Consider the following 24,350-nt stretch of genomic DNA (forward strand, 5'->3'; position numbering starts at 1 on the left):
ATAATGGAGAAATTTCTTCATTGCTCTTTATTATTCAGTAAAGCATTACTGATTAGCACTTACTGTATTTTTATAGCATAGATCATCATTTCATTAATTAATTTATTAAAGCTCTCATTTTGGTTCAATCCACATATATTGGGAGTTAATTATACTTTAGGCAACATAGTAGTTGGTATCTATTGTCCTCAGAATCAAACTTCTATCACTGTACTCTCACACTATTGAAAACATGAGTTTGTCTATATAATTGTGCATTCTTTAAAGAGCTAGAAACAGGGACATTTTCTTTATAGCCCCAGCAGCAAATATAATGAGCTGAACATCATTGGTAGTTTGTATTGATTGAAATATTCTCTTACTAAACATCTAAGTTTCACAATTTGTTTTTGGTTTATTCCTTTTTATATATAAAATAAAATGGATTCAAAGTTTTCCCTATGATGTTACCTCATTTAAGTTTAGATATGTTTTTTTGAATGTAAAGTAATAGTTTGAAGTAAGGAGCATTAATTAGCAAGAGTCATTGCAATGCATAGAATGGGAGTTCAAGAAGTAAAATTACTTTTCCAATAAGCCTGATTGTGAGAAGGAGGAGAAGAATGGACATCTTGGAAAGTTGAGGGCTGGTAAGACTGGGAAAGAAGGACCAGGAAAGGATGGAAGCTGAGCAATCATATTAGGAGCTTTATTGACCTCTCACTATAATAAGGTAATTTAAATCTATTAGACTGACATTGTAAGACTGCCATTCGTGCTTCTCATTAGTTTCCTTATCCCTACCTTATCCTCAAGGTTCACTCATATGGTGCAATAACAGCAAATAGGACCAATTCAATCTCAGTTCTGCCAGTGATTAACTTCATAATCCCTGGGCACATAATCACTATCTATAAGCCTCCATATTCGACTGTAAAATGTGAATAATAATAATACTAAACTTCTAAGGTAATTGTAAGTTTGCATAAGTGAGAATTTGAGAAAGTGCTAATTAATACATCATCTGGCACATGGTAAGACAAGAAATTCCTGTGGTATCAATGAAACTGTTACAAATACTCTAACAGCAACAAATGGTAGGTTTTCAAATGTAATCTAAACTACATAGCTCATTCAGAATGCAGTAGAAACTGTAAATGCTCATTTAACAGTAATGTATGTAGTCTCTATATCTCATAAAATGATGCTAGAGAGTGTAATTTCATACAATTATCCTCGAATGTAATGCTCAAATATGGTTTTCTTGTCAAAGACATTAGTAAGTTTGTGTTTAAGAAATTTATGTTTCAAAAGAATAAAGTTTCTATGAACTTTTTACAGTTTTTGAGTATTTGATAAACCCCTCAAATAAACTTCAATTTAAATTAGTTTAGTATTATTTTGTAACTAACTTTTTTTGAGGATTTTTAAAATATGTGCAAGGAATTATGCTGTAAGTTCTTTTTACACATGATCTCATTTATCTTAATGACTATTTAAAGTTGGTACACAAATTATTATCTGCCCTCACCCCAGCATACATACATATTTTACAGAGAGGAATTTATTTACAGAGAAATAACCAGCCCTCTGTCAGACATTTCAAAAGTAGCAGAAACGAGAAGATACTCCATACTGTTTTATAGCTAAATTCAAAGAATATGGGCAAAAGCAAAATTGCATTCACCACAAAAGAGGACAGACTTAATATGTACTCTATAAATACTTTTGAAAGAAGTACAGTTTTCTATTCCATTCATCGATTCGACAGCATAAATAAAAGAAATACTGAATAAATCTAAAGTATTAGAACTAAGACTGCAAGGAATCAGTAGTAAAATGGTTATTCAGTTGGGTTAGATTTTCTGTTCAATTCCACAAAAGTTGTACGAGTTTCTTTTTCATATAAAGTTGAAGAATAGGGATTTTTTTTTTTAACTTTTACATAAGCTATACAATTGGGAGAAAATTTAGAAATATCTTCTAAAGAAGGCATGTGACTTAAAATTGATGTTTAACTTTCAAGAGAAGACAGGGAAGTACATGAATATTTACTAATCCTATGTGGTTTCAGATTCTCCATTTGTTCCAGAGTAAGCCTAATGAAATTAAATAAAACTTGACCTTGAATTAAATCTTTCATAAAGGGGAAATAAATCTTTTAATGCAATTTGATGCAATAATTGCTATTCAACAAATTTATTTTATTTATATTTTACAAAAATCTCAGGAGAAAAATTATATGATAGATAACTAATTGCTTTAGTTTATCTAGCCTTTTATAATTTTCTAAAGAATAAATATTCTTTGTTTTCCAAATAAAAAGGAAATGTAGTCAACAGTAAAAAAAAATATGCTAGTATTGGTTTCATAGAGAAAAATGAAACCTTACTCTTGCCAACATTTTTAACATTCGAAAATGTTAGTTTTATTACTAAAATGAAATCAAATGGAACACATAACTTGTAATGAATGGGGTTTTCACTGCTGCCAATTTAATTCCTATGTTAGGAACCTTTTGTTAATAGGTGTGATTCTTTAACATACTGGTTTCTCTCCCTCTCTTCAATGGTCTCAATTTTATTTATACAGTAGAGTAATAAAGCTGAAATATGTTAGATTAAAAAAATGTTCACAGCACATTTGAAAAATACAAAGCCAAAGCCGGATTCAAGCAAATGTCAATATATAAAAGCTTTTTAACAGAACCTCTCCATACACCAGGGACATTCTTATCAAAAATATATGTGAGTCCAAAGTCAGCCCAATTAGTTGATGGAGAAAGCACAAGAATTAGTGTAGGAAAACATTCCTTTACAATCACAAACAGCTCCTCAGAGAGATGACATACAGAGATCGGACTTTTGTCAAATGCTGTTCATGGACTCTCAGATGCAGAAGGGAGGGGTATGACATGAAAATGAACAGAAAACAAAGTGGCTATGCCAAGCACAGGAGTCCAAAGTGTTGATTAGAAGATGTGGAGAAAATTAATATTACAGAGAATAATATAATATAACCTAAAAAAGGAACTAACATTGATTCGTTCCAAAACTATATACAAGTGTAGTGAGAAACCCTAGACAGTAAGAGATACATAAACCATACACATTCTTCAATCTCCAGGGACACCTGCAGTCTGACATGCTGTTATTTAGAAATGAGGATTGCCCATGGCTACCACTCTGTGCTTCTGTTTTAAGTTTTGATGAAAGTGACAGGAATTCTTTTCATCTTGTCAATGTCTCCACAATTCTTTATACTCAACTTGTATTGTATGTGGCTTGGAAAGCTGACATAAGAAAGCATTATTAATTTTATTGTGGCTAAAACAGAAACTGGCATGTTTTTTCCTCTTTCTAGGTTTAAAATTGAACAAAATGAAACTAGCCTTTGGGGGATGGGATATTTAGCATACAACTCAACTAAAGTTCATGGAAGGGGTGGGTGTTCCTTGTTCACAGATTTTATAGTCTCCTCACATCTGTTGTGGATTTCATCAGCAATTTCTGTTTAGAATTCCTAATTTTCTGAAACCAAGAGATTCAAAGGAAAATCTCCATGAGACTAAATAAAATAATTCTTTCATTTTTGAAAAATGATATATTGGGAACTTTCAGAAAAGATGTGGAAGTGAGAAGTCTTGAATTGAGATAGCATCTGATAAATTAGGACTTTCCTACAAAGAACAAGACATCTTAAGGGAAATTTTTCATCTGAAAGCTAGCAATGCTTGCAAGCCTGTTCCCAATTCTTTCCAGTTTTCTCCAACAGGCCCTTGTTATTCAATGCACATATTCTCATTTCTGACTTCCATAATTTTTTCATCTCACTTATAGTCTTCTGCTGAAATTAATACAGATCAGAATCATTTCTCAATTTCTTGCTTAAGCTGCTGTCTCTGTGAAAAGCATACAAACACATTTTAGTTTGGTTCCTTTTATTTTAGGTTTATTTTTCCCTGTCTATAGAGAAACAGACTAAAATTAAAATCTTTTTTTAAAGTATGAATGTGTGTGAGAGAGGGGGAGAAGTGGGAAGAAGGAAGGAAGGGAAGGAGAGAGGAAGAGTATACAGTTTAATCTAGCTTCCACTCTGATTTAGCACCCTGATTCTGGTCTTAGCATGACCTTCCGTGAATGAAACACTAGCCCACATCACTCAGACAGCAACTTAAAAACCATTGTTCATTTTGTTCAGTTAGGCACACTTCTCAGTAGTTTTTTTGAAAATTTTTAATAGACTATTTTTTAAAGTAGTTTTATGTTCATGGAAAAATTGAGCAGAAGGTACAGAGATGCCTTATATATTTTCTGTTTCCACATATGAATAACCTTTCTATTATAAACATCCTCCATGAGAGTGGTGCATTTGTTACAACTGATGAACCTGCACTGACATGTCATCATCCAAAGTCCATAGTCTTGAATTTTCTTATACTCTTCTCAGTTATAAGGCTCTCGGTGATTTTAAAAGCTTCTCTTACCTAAAACTGTGTTACTCTTCTACACTTTAGCTGTCCTAATGCTCTCATATCCTACAGTTAAATTCATTATTTCAAACCTGATTTTTCTCTTGTCTTTCATATTAATATTAATGCCACTTTTTCCAAAGTGTGTCTCATAGAACACTAAGATTTTCTGAGATCTTAACAGGTGATTTGTTTGGGCAAGGAGGTAGGGAGAAATTGCTAATATTAACTTCTAAAATAATTGTAATAAATATAAATGCAAAATTAGTATTTTACAATACTCTTCACTTAAGGAATGGTGTGCCACATATGAAAAGATCCAGAAGCCAAGTGAATTACCATACTAAGATGTGGGAAACCTTGACTCTACCCGTATATTCATCCAAAGATATTTTTTCAATTAAATTTTCATGAGGTATATCATCTATTAGATGATTGCTCTTCTATTTTTTGAGATATTTGGGATACTATCCAATGTTTATTGACATTTATATATTATACAATTTCTTTTTTTCTCCCCTCTTTAATTCCCACCCCCACACACACTAACACCCCTGACATGTGGATGTTGCCATTTCCCCTTAAGAACTGGATCTCTGAAGGTGGGGCGTCTCCTTCCCACATGCTCTGCTCGCAATGTGCACCTGGGGCCTGGCACCCCCAAGGCCTGGTACCCCCGGTATACTTGGGGGGCCTGGTATACCTGGGGTATGGTCCGTGGCTCCACTCAGGATCTTGTGTGTGTAAAGCAGACATGCTAACCACTACACTATGGAGCCACTCCAATATATTATACAATTTCATATCCCTTGGCTCTAATTAAAGAAAGAAAAGATTCATAATCAGATGTTTTGTTCAATTTGGGGTTTAGTCACTTATTATCTTTGCAGACTTAATCAAGTCACCTAATCATTTCCTAGACCTGTGATCATAGGCAACACACTGCCGTGATATCTTATCTCTAAAGTGGAGATAAAAACACTAGCACCCATAGGTTTGTTATGATCTAATGCAAATAAAGCATTCAGCATTGTTCTTGATACATAGTAAGTTTTAGTAAACAATAGCTATTATTTTTAGCTTTGTGCAGAAACATTGATGGACCAAAAAAATGAGAATAGTTCTAGTGATATATTTATTTAAAAAAAAAGTGATGAAAATATTTGGAACTTGGAGAATTGGTAGAATTATACCTTGTATTACTATTTTTTTAATTTCTGGCACATAGTAAGTACTCAATAAATATATATGGAATATTATTTAATAAAATTCTTAGCTATAGAGAGCACTAGTGAAAGACAGAGACCATATATGATTCCCCTTTGCATCTATCCCCCAGAGCACTAATATTGTAGTTGGCTTTATAGAGCAGATAATATTTTAATTGCTAAGTAATTGAATGAATCAATTAATGAGAAAATTATATTTTGAAATATACATGATATGTAATTTTGCTTATTTCAGAGAAAAAATTTTTTAAAACTTGCATTTGTTTAATTTGGCTAACACAAAATGAGTTAAATTCTAGGAATGTACAATCTTCAAAAAGTAACTACAGTCTAAACAGGAAAATCCATCTCACTATTTTGCATCATAACTCTGTGTAACATTCTTTTGCAGACCTAAGGGATTTCTCTATACATGTTATTAACCCCAAATTAATGTTGCTCTTTTAATAAACTAAATATAGAATTTTGAAATAGTTAATATTTTAATTAAGGTCACACAATGTATAAAATTAATATTATTCAGTTCCATGGTTTTCTAGAACAGTTTTCTAAATTATAAACAGAGCAGTTACTGTTCTCTGTAATGACATATTCTTTCCATTTGGCCTTTAAACTTCTTACATAGTTTTTCCTCTTATTTTGTGTGTGTTTAAATATTTTCATTTGACATGTTAAGGAGATAGAGCTTTAAGGAAGCCGAGTGGACACACCGAAGGACTGAATATGTTGGTACCAATAACTGACCACAACAGAAGTGTTATTACTCTGTCAGACGATAGAGATAATGATAATAATATCAAAACAGTCTTGGGAAAGTAGAACAAGTGATAAAAAGAAGGGCATAAAATTAATAATCCTGATAGAAATAACACTGAAATAATAGCTAGGGCATTAATATAGAATCTTCATGTTGACTGATCTTAGGGAAAATAAAACACTAATGGTTTTAAATACACATGCATGAATAAGTAGAGTAATAAATGAAATGCATAAACTTATAGGTAAGGTATTCCCAGCTATAACCAAGTGAGAAGACTGGCAAATTTCATTCTTAAAAAATACCCTGTAAAGCTGGACAAAAAGGACAAAAACAAATATCTCCATGCTCTTGATATCAACCATCAGAAAAGCATTTATGCTTCAAGAACTGCTAAAAATTAAGGTGAAAATAGTAGGACTCCATGGCTTTTTTGCCTGTGGTGGCTCCAGCCTCATTTCTGTCTCAGTAGGCATGGAGATTGTGGTAGGATTAAGCAGGCCATGAGAACTGGCTGCTTTGCATTTTTGGTCAAAGGGAATCCACTCATGTTGGAACAGTAAGCAATACCACATTCAGCAACATTATTGGTTATGACTGAAGCAAGTATATTCTTGCTTGAGTTTGTATACATGCAAAGCAGAGACCAAAGAGGACTTAAACCCACTCATTCCTGATCCAAACCGAGGCTGCATATCTGTATGAAGGAAATATGAAAGATTCCAGTGAAGTAGAAGTCAGTGCAGACAATCATAACCTGAATACACTTCTCTACTCACACAGACCATAAATGAAAAAAAGAAGTCTTATTGGCTCCACGTGCTTGAGCAAAATCTCTTTCTACACAGAAGAAAACATAGCAACTAAACTCAAGGACCTTGGACTTAAAGAGGATTTTACGAATTTAACCTCAAAAGTAAGGGAAGTAAAAGCTAAAATAAATGAATGGGACTACATCAAACTCAAAAGCTTCCACTCAGCAAAAGAAACCGTTAACAAGGTAAAGAGACAACCATCCAATTGGGAAAATATATGTGCAAGCAATGCCTCCAATAAATGCCTATTATCCAAAATATACAAAAAAAATATGACTCAATAACAACAAAAAAACAAACAATCCAATCAAAAAATGAGCAGAGGATCTGAACAGACACTTCTCCCTAGAAGACATACGAATGGCCAAAAATATATGAAAAGATGCTCAACATCACTAGCTATTAGGGAAATGCAAATCAAAACCACAATGAGATACCATCTCATACCTGTTAAACTAGCTATAATCAACAGAACAAGTAATAACAAATGCTGGAGAGGATGTGGAGAAATAGGAACCCTCATACACTGCTGGTAGGACTGCAAATTGGTACAGCCACTATGGAAAACAGTATGGAGGTTCCTCAAAAAACTAAGAATTGATCCAGCAATCCCTCTACTGGGTATTTACCCTAAATACTTGAAAATTCATATCTGAAAAGATATTTGCACACCGTAGTTCACAGCAGCATTATTCATGGTGGCCAGGACATGGAAGCAACCAAAGTGTCCTACAATCGATGTTTGGCTAAAGAAGCTGTGGTACATATATACAATGAAATATTATTCAGCCATAAGAAAAGATGAAATACTGCCATTTGCAACAACATGGATGAACCTTGAAATAATCATACTAAGTGAAATAAGCCAAACAGAAAAAGTTGAAAATCACATGACATCCCTTATATGTGGGATATAAACCTAAAAGCAACAAATGAACAGGACAAACAAACAAAGTCTCATGGATGTGGACAATGGATTAGTGGTTACCAGAAGGAAGGGGGAAGTGGGGAGGGGAAAGTAGATGAGAGAAAAAAAATTAATAATTTCTTCAATTAAAAAATAAATTAAATAAATAAAATAAAATAAAAACCTCTTTCTAATCACCGATTGAAAACTAGGTTATGCAAATTTTAGAAGGCCAGATTTTAAAATAAAAACAAGACAAATAAACAAAACAAAATCATCAGTGGCCACACACCATGTGGGAGACAGACTTAGCCAAAACACATTACTAAATAAAAAGAAACCAATTGACAAAACAACTTTTGGGGGTAATTTGAATTTAGTGATTTGAATACTTAAAAAATCCAGTTTTCAACCACAGCAAAAATTACGAGACTTACAAAATAATAGGAATGTGTTACCCATACTCTAGAAAAAAAGTAGTTCAGAAAATATCTTTGAGTGTCCCTAGATGTTGGACTTAGCAGACAAAATTTTTAAAGCAGCTATTATAAGTATGCTCAATAAAGTAAAATAAATTATGTTTAAAGAATTAGGAATAAATCAACAGAAGCAGCTACATAGAAGTGAAAGTAGATAAGTGGTTGCTTAGTATTGGGTACAGGAGCAGGGCATAAAACCTTTTCAGGGTGATGGAAGGTTCTAAAACTGCATTGTTGTGATGCTTTCAGATTAAATTTACTAAAATATCATTGAATTATACATTTATGATGGGTGAATTTTATGGTATATAGTTTATACTTCAGTAAAACTTAAAAATATGTATTTGCTTTGCTATCTCTTGATTCCCTAATTTTCTTTCTCTATGCTTTTTTATATTTTATTTTTAGAGAACCTATATTTCACCATTAAAATTCATTGTAAATACTGAATCCAGCTTAATATCATAAAAATACACAAGAATTGCAATTGATCCTATTCCTCCTCACAAGTTATCATTTGTTCATAAACTCCGATTTCTTAAATGGAGTCACAAATAACTAAGAACCTTTTAAAAATGTTTATCTTAAGATTTTTGCAAAATAGCCAGAATGCTATTATTTTAATGCTCATGATTTTTCATGTGAACATTTGGGAACTGATCTCCTATTCCCATCTCCAGATTCATCCTCATCAATTCCATTTATAGGTGAGAGTAATTTTTATGAACATAAATCCAGTTACGTTACAATCTTATTCAGTTTGATAATAATCCCCTATTGCCTATAGTAAGTTTTGATTTTTGTTTTTATTCCTTTCTCTCTCTCTCTCTCCATGTTCATCTCTATCTCTATCTCTGTCTTTTAATCTGGACTCCACAGATTCCAAGCAGCTTCATACACTTGCATTAGGATTTCCATAAACCCTGAAATTATGTGTAAAGTGTTTATATAGGCATATCTGCATACATTTGAGAAGAGAGACTCTAAAATTTTACCAAATTCTAAAAGGGGTTTGTTCCCTGAGAAGGATAAGAGACTGTTTTTCTGTATAGTGACACACAAAACCACCTGTAACCTGAACCCAGCCTCCTTCCAACATCTATTTATCTCGTCTCTTTTTGCATTATATTCTCCAAGAGATAGGCACCACTTGCAATGCTCTGAAAATACCCCTCTATCATTTGCCTGTTGGCATTTATACAAGTTCTTCTTCTGCTTTCCTGTTCTTTAATCTCTCTACCTGGTAAACTTTTATTCATATGTAAGACCCTTTTTAATCGCCTCTTTCTCTGAGAAGTTTGCATGATCCTGTTAGAAAAAGGCCTTGATGTTTCTTCATTGTGTTGTCAGTAAACCATAAATGAACCTGAGTTATAAAACTTCGTATTTACTGTAATTTATTATTTATAAATGGTTTTCTAATCTAGACTAGGAGCTGAGAGAGAAAAAATTCAGGTGTGCTTAGTTTCCAGCCATATAGCAGACATTTAGAAGCATTTTCAAACAAATCAATGCATAGATTGATACACAAGTAAACACAAAGGCTCTCTGGGTTAAAATATTTTTTCTTTTATCACTTTAAAAAGAAACAAATAGTTTTTTAAGAGCAAAAAACATTTTTGTTGGGCTGTAGTAAGCAGAATAATGGCTCCCCAAAGATGTCCGTGTCCTAATTCCTAGAACCTGTGAATACATTGTTAAATGGCATGGGGGAAATTAAGTTGTAAATGCAATTAAAAGTGTCAATGAGATGACCTTACAAGAAGGAGATTATCCTGGATTATTTAGGTATTCCCAGTGTCTTCAAATGGGTCTTTAAATGGGGTAGAGGGAGACTGAAGAGAGAGAGAGCATTGTGAGGAAAGCTCAATTGGCCATTGTTGGCCTTGAAGCTGGTATAAGGGGTCATGAACCAAAAAACACAGACAGCCTCTAGAAGCTGGAAAGGGCAAGAAAACAGATTTTTCTACCAAAGCCTCCAGAAAAGGACACAGCCCTTTGACACTTTGCTTTTAGCCCAGTGAGACTCATTTCAGACTCCTGGCTTTTAGACTGTTATTTTTAAGCCACTAAATTTGTAGTAATTTGTTACAGTAGCAAAAGGAAACTAATACACAGGTTTTCTATTATTTCCTATCAGTAAAACAGCCCTGTTATAGGTTAATTTGTGTCCTCCCAAGAGATATGTTGAAGTCCTAAATCCCAGTATCTGAGAAAGTGACCTTATTTGGAAATACTGTTGTTACAGATATCGCTAGTTAAGATGAGGTCATACTAATGAGAGCGGGCCTTTACTTCAATATGGCTGGGATTCATATAGGAAGAAAGAGACAGCCATGTGACAAAAGAGGCATAGATTGAAATGATACATCGGCAAGTCAAGAACTGCAAGAATTCCTGGCAAACACCAGAAGTTGGAAGAGGCAAGGAAGAATTTTCTCCTACAGGCTTCAGAGAGATTACAGCCCAGATGGCATCTTAATTTTGGATTTCTAATCTCTAGAATTGTGAGACAATACATTTTTGTTTTTTTAAGCCACCCAGTTTTTACCTTGCTACAGCAGCCCCAGGGGCACTAAAACAAGCACTTTCATGACTAAATTATAATTTCAGAGTGTTTTGTATTCATCAAACTTCTCTTTAAAGATGTCTCATGATTACTTTTGAAAATCCAATTTAATGTACTCTTCAGATCATTGTAGCAACTGCTATATTTAGAACAGAACAGATTTGACACCCAGAACGTTAAGTTTGGGGTCAAAGAGTAAACAATCGGGCTCAAACAGCTGAATCTACTCATGTGTCAATGAACTTTCTACTGTAAGTCCCAAAATGCAGCCCCAGAGAGAAACCATAAGCAAGGAGACAGATTGAACATTCTACTTTTATACTCCTGAGTCTTGTTTTAGTAAAGAAACAGTAAATTTTGTTTTGGAAAAAAAGTATGAGCATTGATGAATTTCATCAAAGTCGGAAATAACAATGTCTGACAGCTTTACCTCAAAATAAAACTCTTTTCTTAAAAAAATTCAAGTTTCTCTCAATTTTTCTTTAAAAAAGGGTTTTATAAATTTTTTTATTACTACTGATTAATTTAAAGTTGATTAAATAAGAGTATCAGTAATACAATGTCATCTTCCTAAAACAATATATCCCCAATGTTTACTTTTTCTAAATGTAAATAGCATTTATTTTACACTTTTTGCTTAGTGATTAATCATGAACTTTTTTTGTTAAATCTCCTGTATTAAACTGTTTTTCATATTGTGAAAATCCATGTGTCCTTAAATTAGAGGCAGTATGAAGTCAGTAAATGATTCCCAAAATCTTTGTTAATCTTACATTACACAGGTACTCACATACCATGATATTCACTTTTCACAGTGGCGTTGAATTCTTCTAAAAAGAAGGTCAAATAAAAAGTAAAACTATTTATATAATGATAAGAATAAATCCAGTTCTGTTCCATCTTATATAAAATCAAAATTAAAGAAGCAATTTTGCTTTTTTTAGTTTTACAATTAAACTCTTTTGTCGGAAATACTCCTTTCAAGAAACTTCTGGTCAAATGCTTTGCAAAAAAAGTTAAATTTATTAGGAAATGCTGATGGATTATATTAGATGAAAGCTCTAGCTGATGTAATGAAATGGTACTCACTGCCTTGGAAAATCAGACTTAAATATGTAGATCAAGCTCTGTTAGTGATTATTTATTTTACTATTCTACCCCGTATTTGTTTGATCACAATGTATTTTTAATGTACATTTGTCAAGATTTAAACTACAGTACCACATCAAAACTGAGTTAATATTAATTGAATGATATGGTAATTTAAAAAAAGGTATGATGTGATCAAGACATCTTTTAAATATATCCAAATACGTTGTATCTTGAAACTATCTTTAAAAATCGATATTTTTGATGGTTTTTGCTGATGAATTCTTAAAACTATATTCTTTCTTAAAACTTTGCCAAGTAATTCAACCAAAATCTTCAGCAAGTTTTGAACTAATATTTACCTAGTTTAAGTTCATTTTCAAGTGATATGTTTTCTTTTCCAATAAGAAATTATTTCTGTGCTGTATTAGCTTGCTAGAGCTGCCATAACAAAGCAGCACAGATGGGGTGGATTAAACAACAGGAATTCTTTTCTCATAGTTCTTGAGGTTACAAGCCAGTGATTAAGGTGTCGGCAGAGATGATTCTTTTCGAGAGCTGTGAGAAAAGAATCTGTGCCAGGCCTCCTACCTGACTATTTTCTCTCCATGTCTTCACATGATCTTCCCTGTGTATGTATCTGTGTCCAATTTTCTCTTATATGGATACCAGCCACATTAAATTAGGGCTCATTTTAATGACCTAATTTTAACATAATTACCTCTACAAAGAGCCTGTTTCCAAATACGGTCCCATTTTGAGGTACTGGGGGTTAGGATTTCAACATAATTTTTTTTTTGGGGGAAAGTAATTCAGCCATAACACATACACAATTCACACTGCAGTATTTACAAGATTTCAAGTAGATGTAAGCTCCTTCGACTTCAAAAAATGAATAATCTCTTTATGCTTGATATATAATTGAAGTTTCATTAATTTTGAACATTTAGCTATTTGATGTTTTTTTCCTTCTAAACTAAGTACATATTTATGAAGTAATAAAATAGATTTTGTAAAGAAAAAAACAGTACTCAGTTAAAATAATATTTTAGGAAAATAAATATATTACACAGTAAGAAATTTCTATAAAGTGTTCAAATTTTCATTATAATTACATCTGGGATCTTCAGCCTTTGGGATGAACAAAGTTGAAAAGAATCCTAAAGTTTGGTCTTAAAAGCAATATTGAACTGTTTCTAACTGCAATGAAAAAGCCAGCATCAGCCAAGGTAAGAACATCCAGAACAGTGTCAGCTTGTAGTTGATTTTGGAACATGACTATACTCTAGCTTCATTCTTTTACAATAACATATCAGTCACACCCAAATGGAAGTTGCAGAATTTCATGCTTAGGGACACCCTAACTTCTCTGAGCTCTGATTTCTAGGCACAGGTTGATTCTTGATATCCTAGAAATGACTTTTAACCTTAGTTCTTTAATACATGGAATTCTGTTAGAATATCTGATAAGAAAAAAAAATCAGGCATATATAACATTGATTTTTTTAAATCTTGCATAAGACGATGATTTTGGTCATAGTTTGTCCTTGCCTGACAGAAAATTCGATGTGTGTGAGAGTGAGGTAACAAATAGATTTTGAGCGTCTGTAAGAGAAGAGACATGGTAGAAGTAATAATGAGGGTGAAAGGCCGAAAAGGGGGCTAAAATCACACACACTCACACACACACACACACAAGGTAAAATCACAGGGATGTCTTTTTTACTTCAAAATATATGACATATTAAATACATATTTTAATGGGCATATTGGCATAAATTTACATACTTATTTTTTTTCTAATAACAAGTGAGTCAACGAAAACTCAGTTCAATTGAGTCAGATAATAGGGACGATACACCAAAGAAAAGAATGAGAGGATTGTGTTATTTTGTTATATGTACTGATTTCAGAAAACTTGGGAATAATTTGGGGCAAGAGAAAAGGTTAGTTTCTTATAAAAGTAATCCACGTTGAAGAATAAAAGCCATTGAACAATGTTTTCATTTTCATCCCACCTATGCTCCTTATTTTTTGACTTTCCTTAAAGTGTTTTTAAATAAAATATTTTGAGCAGTTAACCGAATACCTGTTTTTAGAGTTTGAAAAGTTTATGAAAGACAACATCCAGCAGAGTACATCTATTTTATCTATTAGTATCCCTACGCTAAAATTCCAAAACCATTTAATTACCTTCTCTGCTTCTTTGAGAGTTTAAGTGTGAAAGTGAGATGAGAGGACAGACAGCTGAAGAAGAGTAACCATAAAAGAAGAGGCGAGCTAAATGCAATAAACCTAATCTTGAATACAAATGCACACAGCTGTACAGTCTTCGGGCACCAGAGAACCTGTCTATGTGTAATGCAATATTAAAGAAAAACATCCACATTCTCTGGAAAGAATTTCTCCATTTCTTCTTTTGCTTTCTTATTTTAAAAATCTTAGATTACAAGACATAGGATGCATTTAGAAGCACTTCCTCTCTGAATTATCCTTCAGTCTTAAAAGCCCAGGTGAAAAAAGGAAAAAATAGGATTTCTACTCATTCTAATATTACCTTATGCTGAGTTATTTTTCTGGCATACAATAATTTAGGATAATAATTGGACAATAAGAATACTGACAAATTTATAGAAACTCTCAACAATTTCTGGAGTACTTCTATTCTGTATATATGTAGCCTAAGAAGATCTATCTTCACTTATTTGACAATGCTTCCCGCATAATTTGACATACAAAATAATGTTAATTAGTTTAGCATCTCTCTTTTACAAGGTGAGGCACAAATCCTTTGAGAATTTTAGGAGCCCTCTGGGAAATCTCAAAGTTACATTGAAGTCAAAAGGATTCCATTTAGAATTTGATTTGGGGAAGTTGTCAAAACATCAAAAGGTATGAACACTTGTCTAAATAAGATCACAGATCATTATGAAATACTTATCCGTTATACCAAAGTGAAAATAGAAGATTTTAAAGGCAAATGCAGAAGGTTAAACAGCTGTCAAGAATACATAGCTCTTTTAATATTGAGAAGACTGGGTTTTCTTAAGTAACAAAAGGTTTGATAAACACAATGTCAAACACAGTAAATTAATTTGGTAAGGCACAAAATCTTTGCTGTCTAGGCAGATTATTTAAAAAGTACTCATTTCATGACCAGTTCATCCTAGCTATCTGCTCTTAAGTGTGCAACATGTACCCACCAATTTTGTGGCTTTGACTTTGGAGATTCCCATTAGCAATAGATCTATTTTTCCTTTCACAAGAAAATTTTTTATAGTGCTGGGTGCCCTGATAGCTTTTTTTTTTTTAAGTATAATTGGCAATATAACATTATATTTGTTTCAGGTCTACAACATGATGATTGATACTTGTATATACTATGAAATGATTACCACAATAAGTCTAGTTAACATCTGTCACCATATAGTTACAAAATTTTTCTTCTTGTGCTGAAAACTTTTAAGATTTATTCTCTTAGTAACTTTTAAATATGCAATACAGTATTATTAACTATAATTACCATGCTAAACATCATACCCTCATGACTTATCTTATAACTGGAAGTTTGGACCTTCTGACCTTCTTCACCCATTTTGCCCACCCGCCAGCTCTGGCAACCACCAATCTGTTCTGTGTATTTATGAGCTCGTTTTTGTTGTTGTTGTTGTTGTTTGTTTGTTTAGATTCCACATATAAGTGAGCTCATAAAGCATTTGTCTTTCTCTGACTTATTTTACTTACCATAATACCCTCAAGTTTTATCCATGTTGTCACAAATGGCAAAATTGTATTATTTTTTATGGCTGAATTGTATAAAATTCCATGTGTGTGTGTGTGCGTGTGTGTGTGTGTATCACAATTTCTTTATCCATTTATTCATTGATAAACACTTAGATTGTTTCCACAACTTGGCTATAGTAAATGCTGCAGTGAATATTGGGGTACATATATCTTTTCAAATCAGTTTTTGTTTTCTTTAGATGAATACCCCCAGAAGAATTGTTGGATCATATGGTAATTCTATTTTAAAATTTTTAAGGAACCTCCATACTATTTTCCACAGTGGCTGCACCAATTCAGACTCCCATCAACAGTGTAAAGTACTTCCATTTCTCCACATCCTCACCAACACTTGTAATTTCTTGTCTTTTTGATGATAGCCATTTTAATAGGTGTAAGGTCACATCTCATTGTGGTTTTGATTTATATTTCCCTGCTGATTAATTTTGAATACCTTTCCATAGAATCTGTATGTCACCTAGTGATGTTTAATAGTCTAATTGTGCCTACTTAGATTTTGATGTGCATTGGTAAAAACAGTTCAAATTTGTCTTAATTTTATTTTCTCAAGTCCACCATGGGCTTATGTTATAGTTTAGCTCGAGGTTTTGTGAGTCTCCTAATGGCTGCCATCTTACTTTCTTTAGATTGAGGAGTACCCATTTTCTCTTGAAGTAATTCTCCTTAATTCAACCAGACTTACTGTTTCTGGCTGTCTACGCACAGTTTCTGTCTGGACCTCCTGAAGTCACTTTGTTTGCGTGTATTTGGCACAAACCCAAATGTTGTGGCCCACTAAGTCTCACCATGATAACTTAGAGTTTCTCACACCCCAATTTTCCACCAAGAAGGATAAGAACAAAAAAACTTGAAGAGTTTGGAGCACACAATAAAACAAGCTCAATTCCAGAGAGGCTTACCAGAGATCCTGGAGAGCGGCGCAAGAGGCAGAGTACAGAAGGGGTCCATGGATCCCTTCGCCTGCATCTTGGAGCAGGCCTTGAAACTCCAGCAGCTTTCTTCAGGTCTGATCTCCAAAACTGATCTGATTGCCAAAACTGAAATGACAGAACTAAAATAATTTAGTAACAAGTTCTTTATTTAAGAGAAACGATCCATAGACTGGGGGAGCCCAGTGCCTCACAAGCAGTGGGATGCTCTTCCTGGAGGGATACTGGGCAAGTGTGTTTTCTATAGAGCCTTAGAAGAGGCAGTGCAGAAACAGCGTGATTAGCTAGCAGGTCCTATTGCCTAGAGTAAGGCAAACTAACTAAAGCTAAATTGGAGGCTTGTGATTGGTATGTTAGGTTTCAATAAAAGGTGTTTCCTGTAGGCTGACTTAGGTTTAGATTTGTGACATGAGCTGGTCTCCATTTTGAGGGTGTTAGGTAGTTAAGCAGACATACAATGGGGTAACAAAGGAATGAAGGCCCAGTCCAGAGACTTTCCTTAGGACCTCTCTGGAACACCATTTTACAGTTATAAATCACCCTTGCATTCTGAGGAACAAATAAATGAAGGGCCACAATCTATGGCTTGTTTAATCCAGCCACTGACACTTGGACAATAAGGACTACGCTGACCCTCTTTTCACTATAGCCTCATTATACCATCATTATAATATCATGCCTATGCCTAGAAGTTCATGAATTTTATTATAAGCAGAGACTTACATAACAGCCAAATGTCAATCAAAATAACCTTATGTGCCAATCATCTAAGAATGCCTTTATAACCTCCCATCGCAGCCATAACCTAAAACTTCCACAGGAGTTTCAAGCCTTTTCACTCTAACACGCCCCTCGCTTGGAGCATACTTTAATTACACCTTTGGTTTCTGTATGGTTATAGCCTTTTTAGGCATGACCTGTTTCTTCCTTAAAATGTACTTTTAATAAATCTTACTTTTCCTAAATCTCACTGAGCTGTAATTCTTTACTGCATCGGTGAAAAGAACCAAGGATTCCCAGTGTTACCAGACAACGCTGGATTTCAGATCACCCCAAATGGCAACAAGGGGACTTGTATATGACGAATTAACTTTATCGGAGGTCTTGATATGAAAAGTCGTGAGAGGCTAGAGACTGCAGAGTGAGGAGAGGAGAGGCTGGGGATTGAGGATACACTTAATTCAGGTAAACTGATATGCTGCTGAAGGTGCCATTTCTCTTTCCTCCACAACTTTAGCTTCAGAAAAACTCCTCTTCTGCTAGGCGTGGAGCAAAGTGTGGGCATATTTCAGAGATATTGCTGGTTTAGATCCAGACCACAATAAAGCAAGTATGACACTAAAGTGAATTGAAATCTTTTTGCTAGTAAAGAGTTTTGCCTTCGATTTGCCAAAAGTGCAACATCTGTGAAGCTCGATAAGTGAAGCACAATAAAATGAGGTATGACTCAAGAAATAGGGAAGTAGGTCTGATGATATTGATGAAATAAGAGGGGTTATAGGTAACAAGAAATGAGGAGAAGGAGAAGTAAATAAAAACAAATGTCTCTCAGTTTGGATTATCAGTCACAGGCTTAACCTTTTAAATGCTAATGTATCCGCATATATTTAGGTCAAGAATTCTCAAGATTGTTATTTAATTTATGATGCAACATTGTTAAATATAAATTTTTCTTGATGGATCTCACTATTTTTATGTGTTGGTTATTAGTGTATGGATAGTGTGTAGGTAATTATAGAGAAATTCTATATTTAAAATATTTCTCTAAATCACATAGGGAGATACTCTAAAAAATAGCAAGTTAAATTACTAACCCCTTTAACAGAGTACTGTTGTAGAAGCTAAAGTGAAAAATAATAAAGGAACTTTTTCAATGGAGGAATGAGATTAAGATTTTTAACCTGTGTATTTTCAAAATATGACTATTATACAGAAACGTTCTAACTTCTTTATTTCTAAGTGTAAAATATAGTATGAAATCTCTAATAGATATGCTCAAATATAATAACAATGATAGAATAATTTAATGTTTCCTTAAAAATAGTAAATTATTCAAAAACTTTTATAAACTGTATTTTCATTTTCTTCTCACTAGTATTAAATAAGTTTTAAATAAGTTTGCAAAGTCATATGCCCTTCATTTGAAACTATAGTAATTTGCCTTTATCATGAATTATTTTACCCCTAACAGTTGATGTTTTATAGTATCTGGTTATATATGAATTTTGAATTAATAAAACACACTGAGACAATTATAGAAATCATGCAGAATCAAATCACAATTACCTAAACTACTTAGCTAACTAATTACCCTGATAATAGACTTAAATTTTCACTTCAGTTTGGTACTGTGATCGGCGGTCTCAATTTTATTTAAAAATAAATGTACATGAATGAATATCACACCATGGCATTTGAAAATAGGCATTACGAAATATAATTTATAAAACCATATGGTCTGCATTTAATTTATTTTACAAAAAACTGGATTTGTGTGTGTGTGTGTTCTACTATCCTATTTACTTGTAATTTTCTGCAAATCTTGGGAGATCCTCTTTGAAAGACTACAAAAGTTCATGAGGTGCTTCTTCAGTTGTATTTAAAGGGAAATTAATTCTCTGGAATCTGTATTTGTCTTTTTAAATGACAGCAGACTTGCCTCAAGTGTGAAATCATAAGTTTAAAAGTTGAAAGGCCTCTTAAAAATTTTTAAGGCCTCGTCCAGACACAACTGCTAGCCCAGGGGTGCTGGGCTAGCAGTTGTGTCTGGACGAGGAGACCGTTGACAATGGCAGCAGATGACATCTCTCAATATAAACATTGTTCTGTGTGTCCACGTGAAATTCATGGAGAGATATTTTAATTCTCTATTTTTATGGTTGGTGCGGTTTGTCTTCTAGAAGAGAAACAATTGTTATCAGTATGTAATTCAAGTCTCTAGGATGTGATTACATACTTAAAGCATGAAGAATTAGCAATGCTTTCAACAGTCTCCGGTGGAACTATCTTAGGCCCTTGTCACTGATCAACAGGAGTAACTGCCTTGGTTAAATCCTCATATTACATTCCAGAGGAAATTCATCACTGCACTCTCAGTTTTGTAAGTTATATTATTTATGTCAACAGTGAAGACTTATACTAATATTAACTGGACAACTGTATACAGATGTGTCATCTAAAATGGTTAGCCCTGGGGGGTGGAAATGTGTCTTGGTCTCACCATTCATCCAGCAACAGCTGACAATTTGACAGCAATCTATGTTATGCTAAGATTTCCTAATATCTCTCCTTGTATTGTTTGATAGAAGGTCGTTAAGGAATCATGATAGTAAAAAAAAAAAAAAAAATTGAAGAATAAGTTATTAAAAGAATCATTAAAAAGAATCTTGATGATGTTATTTCTGGATGTATATGAGAAGTCTAAGGGAGGGGGGAAGGTCAATAGCTGAGTGAAAAGTTTCATATGCAACTGAAAATCTTTGTTTCCATATGTTTGAAATATAAGCTTTTTCTTGTGTGGAAGACTATCACAGATTACCTTAGCATATTTTCAAACAACTGACGTAGTTCGGAGATGAATCACTTATAGCTTTCCTAATAAAGAAAGAAAAATCTGGTAAAACAGTCTAACAAGCATAGAGAATTAAATAACTGGATACCGTAAACAGCAGTTTATAGTCTGTCTTTTAATAGTTTCGGTTTTCTCTGTTTACTGGGTCTCCTGTGGAACTATCTGTTAATCTGACAGTCAACATGATGTGTTTGTTCTGAGTCACTGATTGCTGAATGCTGATGTGAGCACTTTGTTGCTGTGTTTTCTTGCTAATCACACCACTGTTTCAATGTTTTATTGTTTCCAATTACTTTCTTCCTCCTGTCCTTGGCAGAAACAATTGCCTTCTTTTAATACTCCCAAAAAGTATCATCATAATATTTTAAAAACTCAAATAATTTTACATAGATAGTAATTAGTCTGGGAAAAAAAAGAATATGGCACTGATAATTGTGAACAAATTTTATCTCCAGCCTCAGATACTGGTATTTCAAGCTTGCTCATTGCAGCTATTTTGGACTATCAGTATAATTAGTTTATTCTTCTACCTAGTATCATGAGCTTACATCATTATCATAGCTGAGTTCCATTTTAATCAGCTGCTCAACAAAGTTATTACTGCATTATTAAAATTTAAATCAGAGTATTCAAAGCAGCTAGGAACTCTCTAAATATTAAAGGAACATGATACTATGTAGATATCTCAAGAATTTATTAGTCACGTTGCATTCATTCAGATCCTCTCATTGCTTTACCCATGCTGTGTGGTATGCGAACCAGAAAAGGAAGGAAAAAGAAGAGAAGGGATGGGTGAGAAGGAAAGGAGAGAAAAGGAAAGATTTCCCAAAAGTTAAATAAGTAAATGGATACCATTTATTTAGTGTTTAATATATGCCAGAAAGGTTCTACATGCTATGTATGAATTGACTCATTTAATTTTCACAACCTAAGAAATAGGTTACAATTAATTCCCTCATGTTACTAATGAAGAAACTGAGACTTAAAGGAGTTAATTAATTTACTCAAGATGACAAAATCAATAGGTAGAAGTGATGAATTTTGAACCCAGGCAGTTTAACTCCAAAACCTAAAATCTTGACCATTAAATTATGTTGCCTGTCCAATACGATCTGAAAATATAATAGCTGATGCACTTACACAACCGTTGGTTTACATGTTTTTAAATAAGAATTTTAGAAATGTTCTTGGAAAAGAATCTCCTTTTTATCATGAGTAGATCTCATATTATTTTGCATTTATCAGGTATTTGGCCTTATAACATTTCCTTACTTTCTACAGTGTCCTGCATCTTTGATGATTTTTTTCTCTAGATATTTTCTTTTACAGTTCAGTCACATTAATTCTACAAATTAGAAAGAATATTCAAAAGTTTTCAGAATTGGCAATATAGAATCATGATTAAGAAACTAAATCTGAATTTCGAAATACCAGTTTCAAATCCCCAGGCCAGTACTTATTGGTGGCATTACCTCAGGCAAAGTTGTTTCTATTTCTTAATTTCTAAACCCTTACTTTTTCACCTGCCAAATTGGGAATAATGATAATATATTATTAACATTAATATTTGTACATTTACTTAATGCAGTTTGGAGATTTAAATGAGATAATGTATATAAAACAGCACCGTACCTAACAAAGAGAAAATCAATTATAACTATTTCCATTTTTGAGGTAGCGATGAATATGTTTGATGTTGAATACAGCATTTGTTTGTATCAAAATTATAATTATAAAAATATAAAGGAGAAAAATATAAATTTTATGAGTAGAGTTTTCATTTAGAAAGGATATTCACACCAGATTTTATGTGATGTCTTTGTAGGAAATACAGATTAAGAAGCCCATGTGCTTGGAAATTTTAGATATACAAGGCTACATGAAGCTATAAGAATAATTAAAGAAGATTCTGCTTAATGAAGCATGTGATGAGAGAAGAAAAATATGTTACTGTGTTTATAACTCATGTACGACTCTTTTTTACTTTCTTGTGGATAGCACTTTAACATCTCATCACTTGCCTCGCTCTTGCACAGTCAGAAAGCAATGGATCCCACAGCGAACACTAGAGATAAACTTAGTAAAAACCGCTTAATCAAACCACTTAAAAAAAAAAAAATGTCTCCTGTCCCTGATGTCTTAATGTTCCTGGTGATTTACTTCCCAAGATGTCCACTTCATATTGTTTTTCCTGGATGATTGGAATAGAGAACCCTTTGACTGTTGTTTGCTTCAGTTGAGTTGAGATGGAATGGTTCCAGTTGTGTAAACAGCTCTTGGTGATCTTCCAGCCTTCTTTCCAGTGCCCCATGGAGATGCAGTTGATTAAGCAGGGCACAGTGTGGGCAGGTGCTGCACACAATTCCCTCACAGTTCTTCTACCATCCCCTTGTGGGCCTTAAGTCTAATTCTAGCCCTGAATCTTTCATGGGTTCAGACAACTAATCATAATTTACTTTGAGGTGATTTGGGTCATGTACACAAATTACAGATAAAATTAAGTTAATAGAGTCTTTTTATTGTATGCATGGCCAAAGCCAGTTCTCTTGAGAGGAAAGACTAATTGACTAGTCACCTCATGCATTATTTGCTCAGATAGAGGGGCCTGAAGATAAGAGCAGTAAAACTAATAGTATCCAATTACACAGAGGATTCGACCCTTCTGCCTGAAATTTATCAACTGCAGCAGTTTTTATATCTGATGGAATTTCTGTATTTCTTTGTGTTTTAATGGGAGGACCTTGGAGATAAGAATGAAAAAGATTTCCATGACAAGGATTACCATATATATCACTCATACATTAATATTTTAATTCATGAATAACTAATTTCATAAATATTACAGAATAACCATATCTTCTGAAGATATTAATACATGTACTTTTAAGAGGCTATTTTAAGAGAAAGACTATTTCAAAATTTTAATCTATATTAAATAGACTATTTTGAAGAAACTACTAATCTCTTTTAAATTCATATATTGGAGAAAAATGTTCCTATGTGTGATAGAAATAGTTTTATGAGCATGACTAACAAGAAAAGAGCAGTCAAAATTATTTGGGGCACTTATTAACATTAATAATTTAACCTATATTTAATATATTGTAGGATACAGGGTTAAAACAAAACAAATTTATTAACTTTTAGTCACTATATTTATGAATTTTATCCCATTTCCTCCCTTTGCTAAAGATATTATATTTTCTTAGTTTCTTTTGTTTACTTTTCTGCCATACTGTAATTATATTTTCTTTAAAAAGGAAATATGAAATCATAAGGTAAAGAAAAATGAATATTATGCAATGTACTGCTTAAGTATATATCATCTAGGACATATTTTAGTATACTCACATTAAAAGTAGCTTTCTAACACCTGCTAGGAAAGTGTTTCTTAATTCTCTGGTTACACATTTAAATTATTTGGAAAAATGACCAAACTACCACTTCAGATCAATTAGTCAATTTCTTAAAAACGAATCCCAGGTAAGAGTATTTTTGAAAAGTTTTTCAAATTATTTAAACGTACAGCCAAATTTGAGACCCATAGTTCTATGGAAATTAATACGTGTTTACTACATGCTAAGCATGGTATTAGGAATACTTTGAATTTTGTTTTATCTACCTTTATTCCTATCACCAAAAACATAGAATTATTTAATTAATTAATTTTGAGGTCTGAAAATTTAACTTTATCATTACTTTATAAAAATGCCTTTTAACAAGATACTTTTGAATCATGAACTTCAGTAAT

This window comes from Pteropus medius, unplaced genomic scaffold, assembly GCF_902729225.1.
Source record: "Pteropus medius unplaced genomic scaffold, Ma_sr-lr_union100, whole genome shotgun sequence".
In the NCBI taxonomy this organism is placed as follows: Eukaryota; Metazoa; Chordata; class Mammalia; order Chiroptera; family Pteropodidae; genus Pteropus; species Pteropus medius.